This window comes from Setaria italica, chromosome III, assembly GCF_000263155.2.
Source record: "Setaria italica strain Yugu1 chromosome III, Setaria_italica_v2.0, whole genome shotgun sequence".
Classification (NCBI taxonomy): Eukaryota; Viridiplantae; Streptophyta; class Magnoliopsida; order Poales; family Poaceae; genus Setaria; species Setaria italica.
In genome coordinates this window covers 25,374,607-25,386,156 of record NC_028452.1, presented here as the reverse complement: position 1 = coordinate 25,386,156, position 11,550 = coordinate 25,374,607, and positions in this window count along the sequence as shown.

Here is an 11,550-nt window from a genome sequence, read left to right as displayed (position 1 = left end):
GGGTGGAGGAGGTCCGGCAAGGGGGGCTCCGCGGTGAGGCGTCAGGCATGGCGTGGGTGCTCCGTCTCCGGTGAAGGTGGCGGCGGAGATGGCTGGGGAAGGGGCTAGGAAGGTGGAGTGTGGCTCTGGTGGCACTCTGGAGGGCTCGAGTGGCAGTGGTGTGGCTTGGAGGCAGGAGCTGGATGGGCAGCAGTAACGGCGACGGTGGAGCTCGGGTGCGGGGGTGAAAGGGTGGCGCCGGCGAGCCTGGGCATGGCCCTTTCATAGCGGCAAAGTGGTGGGAGGATAAGGCGACGTTCAGGTGCTCCTTCTCGCGCATTGGTGCGGACGGCGGTGCGCTAGCAGTGACGGCAGAAGGGGCCAGCACGCAACTGGCCAGCAGGGCGCGCGGTGCGCTGGCGTGTCGTGGCCCACAGACCGGGGTTGTCCGTCAAGGATTCGCCGTGTGGAGGGGGAGATAGCACGACGCACGGAGTAGGCAGTGCGGCGCACGTGCTGTCTCTTCGCCACCAGCAGTTGGGTGACAGGGTGGAGCCAGGCGGGTGGCACCGCGGGGCGACGGCGTGTTCGCCGCGCATGGTGACCGCGTCCAGCGTTGTGGCGTGCACGCGCACGATGACAAGATCTTTGTGCTGGATTTTCTTCAACGTTTTAAACTAAACGTTGAAAACTTCACGTATAAAAGTTTGAGTTTGAACTATGGACTCCAACTTCTACAAAGGCTAATGGGTGAAAATCGCAATAGATTTGGAGATAAAACGGTGTAAACTTTGGTAGAATGCCAAGCAAAGACGATTTTAATTTGACTTGCATTTGACCCAACTTTGACCCAATTTTTGAACACCTTCCACTAAAAATCAGAAAAATTGCAATTATGAAACTTGTTCAATTTGAAAACTTCTACCATTTTTATATTGGCTAAAAGTTGAGTTCTTATATAAAAAAATATGTTTTTATTTCCTACCCATGAGTGCCATTTAGGGGTGTTTTTAACACTTAGAAAAATTTTGTAGTGTTTTTGAATTTGACACTTGGAAAATTTGATTTGTTTCTAATCTCTTTCTTAATTTCTCTTGATTTATCCTTTTAAACACTAGGGATGTCACAACATTGTTTTTTGATTGCCTCCTATCTTTCCGCATCGATCATATCGGTTGCCGCTTCTCAGTGGGTTCAGGCTTCTTTGCTTTCTTCTTTTGCTGACTTGGCTTGGAAGGCGGTGGTCGCAACTTCTTCAATATTGCTGCAGGTTCCTAGCTTGATGTGGGTCTTAGTCTCGACAACGGTGATCGGGGAGGGGTGTTGTTGTCATCGTCGCTCGCACCACCAAGATGTGTTGGAGATGGAGACCGTGATCAAGCAAGAAGCAACGGTCCCGGAGGTGACGACGGTCTTGAGCTTTGAGGAGATGGTCGCTACGGGGGATCTACGGGGAGCAGTGATGCCTCCGTGCCGGGGATGATGATGTAGCGTTTGCGCCATAGAATGATCCCATGAAGCACATCTCCTAGTGTCCTTTTCTCGTTGCCTCACAGGAGGTCGAGCTCTAGGCCTTCATGTTGGCTATCAATGAGCTACTCTAGGCTGATGCTGGCGTAGCCAGGTGGAATCTTTTTCAGCGTCTATGCTTTCACATCTTTTTCAGCATATCCTTCGGGAAATGTGAAGTGTTTCTTGACATCTGCCCACATCATATCCTTTTTGTGTATTTGGGAGCACATATGGATCATTTCTTTTGCTCTTCCATTCCCTGATGCTGATGGGCATATTGTCCCTTACAATTGCCCCGATCTGACTCACGTACTTTCTTGCCACATATTCAGGAGCAACCGACTTGCCCTCTTATATGACTTCCGTGATGTGAAGCCTTCCCTCCATTATCTTTGTACAACCTTGGGGCTTATTTCCGTTTGTCGATCCAGAGGGCTAACAATTGAAGATTCGTTAATTAGTACATAGTAATAATGAATATGAAGTTATAGATGGGGTAAAATAATGGAAGTGATATATACCTCGCCGGAACCTTCCGTCATGACAAGGTTTTGCTCAGGCTTAGGCTCGGGCTCGGGCTCTTCATTGCCGTCACCAGACATGTTCCACCTGGCTACCCTGTTCGTCGGTGTACGTTACGGGCAAGTTGGAACCACTACCACCAGCAATAATCTGCTCTATTAAATACCTTGCATGCTCCTCGTTTACCATCTCAACTACTTTAAACACACATGAAATCATAAATACATGTATGTTAAGGTATATACATGAAATCATACAACAACCATGAATGAAATCATAGATACATGTACATTAACGTATATATACAACACCTCTAACAAATGTCTTGAATGAAACTTACATGAAAACGTATATAAAATTTACATGAATGTCTTGAATGAAACTTACATGAAAACTTAAAAGAAATTTACATGAATGTCTTGAATGAAACTTACATGAATGTCTTGAATGAAACTTACATGAAAACTTACAAGAAATTTAATATTAAAAAGAATCACGGAATTTTCTAAGAATTTCTACAAAATTCTTCTAATTTCTATAGATTCCTACAAATTCCTACAGATTTCTACTTATTTCTACAAATTCCTAAATATTTCTACTCATTTCTACAAATCCCTAAAAATTTCTACTCATTTCTACAAATTTCTACAAATTCGTTCAAATTTCTACTAATTTTTACTAATTTCTAAGAATTTCTACCACAATTCTACAAATTTCTAAGCATTTCTACAAAATTTCTACAAATATCTACTAATTTTCGAAGCATTTATACTAAATCATAGTAATGTACTAAAATTATGCTAAATGTATACAAAATTATAAGAAGCATTTACACTAAATTATACTAAACATTTATACTAAATTATACTAATTTCCTAAGCATTACTACAAATTCCACTCATTTTTAAATCATTTCTACAAATTTTCTAAGCATTTCTACAAATTTCTACTCAATTTCGAATCATTCCTACAAATTTTCTAAGCATTCCTACAAATTTCTAGTCATTTTCGAATCATTCCTACAAATTTTCTAACTAAAAAAAGTAAAAAAAAGACCCTTGCGTCATCAAGGGCCCCGACCGGAAGAGGAGCATGCCCCACGCGGCGTCCCGTACCGAGTCTGACAGGTGGCGGGGCGGGGCGACGGTCGAAGCGGGCATGGCGGGGCGGCGAAGTCTGGCGGCGGCAATGTGGGGCGGCGCATGGCGGACGGCCGGGGTGGGCGACGGAGGTAGCGGACGACAACGGCAGCGGAGCAATTGTGACAGCCCTAGTATTTAAGCAACTAAATTAGAGAATCATCAAAGTGATTAAGAAACTAAATCAAAGAATCAACAAAGGAATAAGGAATAAGTGAGAGCTAACTCTAGGTTGCTAAGAGTTAAGAACCCAAAAACATCTTAGATTTTTGGCAGATGTTAAAAACTTCTCCTGTTAAAAATAACTGGTGTGGCCGATTAAATACAACCTTCATATAAGAACTTAAATTTTGGCCAATGTAAAAGTGGTAGAACTTTCCAAGTTGAGCAACCTTTCTAAATTGCACTTTTCTTGAAAATGAGAAGAGAGTGTTCCAAATCGAGTGGACAATCGGCCAAATTTCAAATTTGATTCAAAAGTAGCTTTTGACCGACGTTCCACCAAAGATCCTACCATCCTATCTCCAACTTCGTCGAGCTTCTCCTTATTGATCTTTATAAAAAGTCATAGCACATACCTTGTTTTCGAACTTTCACTTTTGGAAGTTAAATTGCATAGTTCGAACTTGGTGTGAGAATACGCGTTAAACCCAACACGTTCATCACGACATGCATCACGAGCACCATCATGCCTATTTAAGCATCATGAACATCCATTTGTGCATAGTTGGCCCTTATAAGCATCATTTGTGCATAAATGAATATTTCAGCCATGTATTGTTAAGTGCCCAGAATTTTGTTATTTATCGGTGAAAAATCAAGTTTATGAAGGAACTCCAATTTCTTCCATACAACTGTGCCCCCAAATTATTTTATTTAACTACTAGATACCATTTAGTGATTTTTAAATATTTTTACCAAATTTTTCAGAAATGTTTGCTTGGGTTAAAAATTTAATTAATGTTCAATTTTAGCTGTTTTGTTTTGTCGATTGTGTGCAAACCATAACATCTTTTGAGCTGATTCTTGTTGCATTGGATTTTTGGTGATTTTATCTTTTCAACGAGTATTTTTGGAGAATTTTTGGACACTGATAGCTAGGTCGTTTAAGGGGTCATAATTGGCATGTTTTATTTTTGACGAGGGCCCACATGTCAGTCGCCTGTATCTCTTTTGTTCCACCTCCAGCTCTCCCGTTGGCCTGCAGAGGCCGAGCTCTACCTGGCCGGCACCCATGGGGGCTTCCCTGCCCGCCAATCCTTGCGCCCCATGGTGAGTCACTCCGCCCGTCCTTATCCTCACCATCCTCCTCCTATATAAAGCCCCCAACTCTCCCTCCCCCATCTCCATTAACAAAACACCGAGCTCCACTTTTCCCCAAACTTTGCTGATGAAATCCGCTGCAGTTGGTGCATCTCCGGTCGATTCCTTGCAGCCACGGCGCCTCCTCGACGTCGTGCTTCCGTTTTGACGCTTCTCGGCCGTCCTCCCTCGCCGGACAGTCCTCTCCACGCGAGCCTCCTTCGGTACATCTTCTTCCCTCGCCGGACGGTCCTCCCCTACTGGTGAGCCTCTCGTCCCAAGGTGCCGCCCCTCTCCCTCCCCAAGCTGCCCCTTCTCTTTCCCCTACCTTCGGCCCTAAGTCCATGGCCATGCCGTGCCTCTGTGAACAATGGGTGCCTGTGTTGTGTGTTGTTTGTGCGTGGGGGTCTATTGGAGAAGAAGAAGGAAGTGTAGGGGGTTATGGGTGAAATCCAGGGAGTTTTGCATGATTAACCCGTATACCTAGGGGCTAGATTGCAAGACTGTCTCGGTTTTCTTTATTTTCTAGATCTAAAAAGGCTGCAACTTTGGAAATTCGTAGTAAATTGTAGAAAAATATTAAAATAGCAAATGATGATGTTTTGGAATTCTTGTGAGAAGAACTATGCAATAGAGTCATAATATGATATGTGTTAGTCGAAAGTTTCTGATGTTTTTATTTATCCTTGCAAAGTGCTTTTAGAAATCCTTTTAAATTGGTTGGATGCATATTTTGAGTTATACAAGTCCAAAAAATTGTGTTTCCAGTTGTGTTAGTCTTGTGATGATACTCTCTAGCTAAGAAAAATATTGAACATGCTAGTTGTGTACTGTTTTTGTAACGACTTAGGTTCATCAGCCGAGTTATTCTTAAGACAAGTTCCCAAATCTGTAGTTCTAATAAGCCTCGACCCCTAACACCCAACAACCCGCTGTTTTTCTCTAAGTCCCAAAAAGTCAGTGTTCCTCCAAACTTTGGAGCTGTGGGAAGAGCCAGAGATTGGAAGGTGGACCCACAACCAGATCCCCTAGATCTCTCGAGTCAAACGCGCCAGGGCCAGTGTGCGTCCCGCTTCAGAGCTTCTCCGCCACGTGGCTTAACCTCCCCGACGAGCCCCAGCTCGCCCAGTCGCTAGCCACGACCAGACGGATCAGCGCGCCTCCTTCCCAATCGCGTGCAGAAGTGCCCTGCAGACTCTCTGCCTCGCCTCGTATCACTCGTAACCTCGCCGACCGTGCCAGGCGTCCTGTCGCCGTTGCGACCAGAGACTGGCCGTTGCCGCTCCAGACCGCCTCGCCTCCCGCGCTCATCATCTCACCCGGATCCCCGGCCGCGCGCCCCGATGCCTTCCGGCTTTTCCGCCGCCCCCTCTGTTGCACTGCCCACGTGCGTGCCCCGCGATGATGCCGCCTTTGCCAACCATGGTTCCAGCAGTGACAACTTCTTTCCCGCCTCGCCAGTAGCATGCCCCGGCAAAGCCGTTGTTCTGCGCTTGCTAGCGTCACCGCTCGCCCTGTCACCTCGCCTACAGTGCCCTCGCCTGTAGTGCCCCCTTCCTTCCTTCCTGCCACACGCTAGTCGAGTCGCCACCCCCAATCCACCGCTTGATGCGACCAGACCCGCACTCGCCCTCACCAATCCTTCTCTCCAGCAAAACCGCGCCTGCATAAGCTCTGTCTTCAGTGCCCAATGACCGAAGACCCTATCCCCAAAGCTCCGCTTCGCCAGCCAATGGAGGCGTCGACCAATCGCCGCCACGGCAGAGCACTCCATTCTCTTCAACCTAATCCTCGCGCTGCCTGGACTCCCTCTCTTCCGCACAGCTATAAAAGGGAGTACCAGAGCCCCTACCGGAGTTCCCTTCGCCATCGTTACCTTGCCGTATCTTCCTCTGTTTCGTGCTCAAGCGCTGCAACCTAAGCTCTTGAGTAACTCTCCTCTCCGCTCAACAGCCACCTTTCCCCAACCCACCAGCCGTTTGTTTCCTCCGCACGGTGCTAGAGCTTACTTGTGTCAACAAGAAGCACCGCCGCCACCGGAGCACCGCCGGATCTCGCCGCCACCCAAACCTTAGCCCCTTTCATCGCTCCGCTTGAGCCTATTCCTTCCCGACCCCAAGACTTCACCAGTAGGCCTAAAGGTAAACTGTTGACCCCCTTCCCGGTTCGCCCGACCCCTTTTTCCATCTCACCCGACCCTGTCTGGTTTGCCCGACCCCTTTTTCCGTCTCGCCCGACCTTGTCTGTTTCACCCGACCCCTTTTTCCATCTCGCCTGACCCTGTCTGTTTCGCCTGACCCCTTTTTCCATCTCGCCCGACCCTGTCTGTTTCGCCGACCCTTATCCGCCTCGCCCAAGGGCTCGGCTGTATCTTTTTCTTTGACCCGAGGGTATTTGTGTAAAATTTCGGGGACTTCTCTGTGTTAAGTCTGAGGACCCCGGTACAGTTATTCCTTAGGTCTGAGGGTCAGATCATAAGTTTCTCCCAATCCGACCCTTTTGTCTTGTTCTCTATCAACTGAAGCTTGAACCTTCACACTTTTTCCTGTAGCTTTGCTACAAGTTTTTGGGCTAAAGCTTGCAAGTGTTGTTGAAATAACCATCTAAGTGTTAACCCCTACATTTGCACTTCCGTGTAGAGCTAAATCTTGCCGACGGCGCATACGAACTGCATCCGGCGCCAGAAGATGGAGCAGTAGCTGAGCCGCCGACCGCAGGAGCTAAAGCAGAACCCTCAGAGGACCAGTTCGCCTCCATCCCGCTCGAAGGTAAGACCCGGAGCATGAACCCAACTTTCTAAACTTGCACATGTCTTCCTTCGTATATATGTGCATTTACGTTGTAGGAGTTGTTTGAAACCATAGATGCATGACTTAGTTCCCTTGATCTGAACACTAGTCTGTTGAGTCCGAGTAGTTGCAATGCTTAATAGGGCTCGGTAGAAGTCGAGTGATTTTCTGTCACTCGCGAGTTATAGGAGTTGGTTGTTCTCCTTCTGGTTACAACTATAAGGATGATGGACGGGGCAGGGCTTGGTGAACTCTTTTGGTGGTCGGTGGATCGCCCCGTCTGTTACTTGAATCTGTTTAAGGTCCGACTGTGGTGGTGTTCGTGATCAAGTGTTTGAAAGTACTAATCTCATACCCATTATGGGATGGGGAAGCCTAGTACCTGATTGAACCTGGACATGAGCGGTTCGAGCCACATTCTCTGGAACAGAGTTTCCCCTATGGCCGCATGTGGTGGCAAGTGTGGTCACGGAACGGCAGAGGCCGGGTCTGTGGAATCTTGCACCAAGACAGGTGGGCCCGACACGGGTCAGAGAATTGATGGGGACGGCCGACACAGGAAGCGACCCTCGGTGGTGCGCGGATGTCGTGAGGTTAGATTCACCATGCATAGTTAAGGAACTCGAATCGATTTGTCTGCCTCTCACAGTTTGAGACTGCTTATCGCTATGCTACACTGAGTAAAGATGGAACATGATGGTGAGATGAACTTGATGTTGAGCTTATGCACATAATGTTTGGATCTGTGTTTGCTTAGCATAAGTTGCAAAAGTAGGCTGGTTAATGAACTTAGAACCGGAGCTAAAACATTGAAAGTAAGGACGTACTATAGTTGCTTTTGGCAAACAAAACCCCTCTGCTAAAGATCCTTGCATGTCTAGAAGTGGTAGAGTAGTTTTCCCCACCGGTCGGTTAAGTCTTGTTGAGCTTAGAAGCTCAGCCTTGTTGCGGCATCTCTTTTCAGGTGAAGTTGAAACATCCGAGTGTGCTGCTGTTAGTACTTGGCCTCCACATCTTCCTTCTGGGTGGACGGTCGAGTGGGATCCCTCCTCGGACGGCGAGGGGTGGGATCACTGATGTCCTGTTTGGCCTCACCAAGGACATCCGACCCCGGCGCTAGCTTCCTCTATATTTACCTTTTTTCCGCTGCTTTTGAATCTTGTAAAACTCTGAATTTCGAACCAGTGTTGAAATAAATTGTTAAACTTGTTTAACTTGGTTGATCTGTTGTATTCTCTGGAACCACTCACCTTCGTGTGAGCTATGCTAACTCGGTCCTGTCTAAGTGGTTTCATCGGATGAAATCTGACGGCTCGTCAAGTTAACTTGGTTAAAGCAAGTGAATCGCGCGTTAGGCGACTTGACCGTGCTTTAGATAAGTTAATCCGAGGTGTTCCGCCACAGTTTTTTATCATGTTTTGATTTAATCTTGATAAGTAGGCAATTTTTAGCTTGTTTGCTTGTCATTTTCATATCTAAAGTTGTGGTGCTCCAATTTCTGTGAAATTTTTATGGTAGGCTATAAATGATGCTCTTGTTCTGTGGTAAAACTTTCACATTTATTGGTGCATGTATGACTGAGTTATTAATTTAACTTGTTTAATGCTTGTTATGTGGTTTATAAATATTAGGAGTATTTAAAAATAGAAACTATGATTCCACTACCTTTGTATGATGATGTTGTGTCATGTGGAATCTTAATATGGCCATATGTTTAAAAAATGTTGAGTTTTAGATTTATCTTGCTTTTACATGTTTTCTTGCTTTAGGATCTTGTCTTTTCCATAGTAATTAATTTATACAACTTGAGCATGTGAAATTTTTAAAGTAGCTATATTTTGATAAAATCTATCATCCATAAAAATCTCAGCTCCAAATGAGATGTTTGTCACATACCTATAATTAATATATATGTTTACTATATAATTGGATAATGAAAGTTTGCTAGTAAATGCATATACTTAAGTCATGTGAAGCTTTTAGTAGTTGTTTTTGTGGGGTACATATGATGCTAAGTTATGATAAGTAGTGATTAAGCTTTGAATATAACTCATGTTTATGCTCTCATGTTAATATAACAACTGCTTATATAAGTTCTTCGCATTTGCTTTAATTCTTCCTTAAGGTGTTTAGGGTGTTATCTAAAACTAATGCTAATTAACTATATCCATAATAGTTGTGAGCTATGTGTTTAACTTATGCATGTGTTACCTTGTTAAAAAAAACTAAATGATGAACCTTGTTGTATGTGTGCTGAAATGGCTACTAGAGTAGTTTCTGTTATGGCAATATTTTTGAGATGATAATGATATTTTCTGTAAATATGGTGAATACAAAATCTGTAGGTAACTTCATAATCTATATTATGTTAAATTTTCATGACCAAAAGCCTAATGGTTTAGGAGCTATAGATTTTACAAGTTCATTGTCAGGTTTTGCGTGCTCTATGTATAGGTCTGAATGATTGTGTTGTTTGACTTGGCTAAGCTTTGAATAATATCTTGAAGATAATATAAAAAGTGTAGAGTTTTTCATGAGATTTCCAAATTGCTAAAGATCAATCTTTTTGGGGTCTACATCTTCAGTTATGAGCTTGTGAAGCGGAATGACAGAATCTGTCCTAATCCAGACAGAGATGTCTTCTTTGTAATGTTTGACCTGGTTAACTTTGGAATTAGCTTGTGGTGTTTATAATAAAGTTTTTAATAGTTTTTTAAGCTTTCTAAAAAGTTTATAACTACCTTGTTGTGAAAATTAGAACTCAACTTATTGCTGTCTGAAGTTGCATGTCAGTTTCTATTATTGTTTGTACAGATCTGCTTATTGGTGTATTTTCACCTTGTTAATTGTTTAATTAGCTTTTGGAATGTATAACAAAGTTTTAGATAATTTTGTTAAATTTACAGAAAGTCTAGGGTCACCCTTGTCGGATGCTTATATCTCTAGTTATAGCTAAAACAAGTGACTACTGTGCTACTGTCCAGATTCTGTGTATGTGCTTAAGTTATTAGTTTTAACTTGATGTTACCTTGTGTGCTGGCTAGTTAGCTTATATCACTGTTAGAGTTAACTTGATCTACCTGGAGATTTTATAAATGTGTTATATAATGTTGGTCAAGCACTTAACTAATAAGTGGTCATGTATACATGTTGCTGCAAAATAACCTTGCTGCATATCTTGCTAGAACCTTAGTGATGTTGGTGTGTGACTTGCTTGTGCATGAGTGGTTTAAAAACAAATGTAATATACTTTGATCACCTTCAGCTTGCTGATTGTGTGATGCACTTATGTATGCCATGTTGATAAGCACCATCACCCTAGTTCTTATATGATGCTAGGCTTAATTAGCTCTTGATTGTTAATTGCTTGTAATAGTTTGACTTAAGTTCACTTGTGTGCCATGCCTAATGTACTTGCTATCCCTCTATAATAGGTTATGTGATGTATAGTTAAATAACTCTAGGTGCCTATGTCTTGCATGATCTTATGTTTGCCTTGAATGCTTTTGTGTGATGCATCTCATTTTACCATTCTTCGTATTCATGCTCTTGCATCTTGCATCTCATGTAGATACACTAGATAAACCACGTGAAGGACGTGATGATGGAACCGAACTCGAAAATGGTGTATGGTGGAGCTATCCCGAAGATGGAAGGACTAAGCAAGTGCCGAGATGGGAGATGCTCACCAAGCGAGTGTCGTCTAACAAACACTAACCTAGTGTGGTTTCCAGGCAAGCCTCGGAGCATATCTCGGTTTTCTAAACTTCTGCAATGATTTATGTTGATTATGATTGTGCATTTAAGTTACAAGGCGTTGTCTGAAACCTTAGATGCATGAACTTAGTACTATTTTGATCTGAACGCTAGCATGATAAGTCGTGTAGATGCAATGCTTACTAGGACATGTAAAAGTCGAGTGATTTCCTATCACTCACAAGTTATAGGAGTTGTTTGTTTACTTATGTTACAACCATAAGGACGACGGGCGGGGCAGGGCCTTGTGAACTATTTTGGTGGTCGGTGGATTGCCATGTCTGTCTAAATGAAAATGGACTAAGGTCGAAATGTGTCGGCGTTCGTGATCAAGTGTTTGAAAGTACTAATCTCATACCTAGTATGGGATAGGGAAGCCTACTACCTGATTGAACTGGGGCGTGGCTTATATTCCTGCTGTCCTTGGAACATCGTTCCCATGGTGCATCATATGGGTGCAAGTGCGGTCATAGTATGGCAGAGGCTGGGACTATGGAGCATTGCATGCCAAAGGAAGTTTGGACCTAACACGTGCTGAAGGGATCGATGGG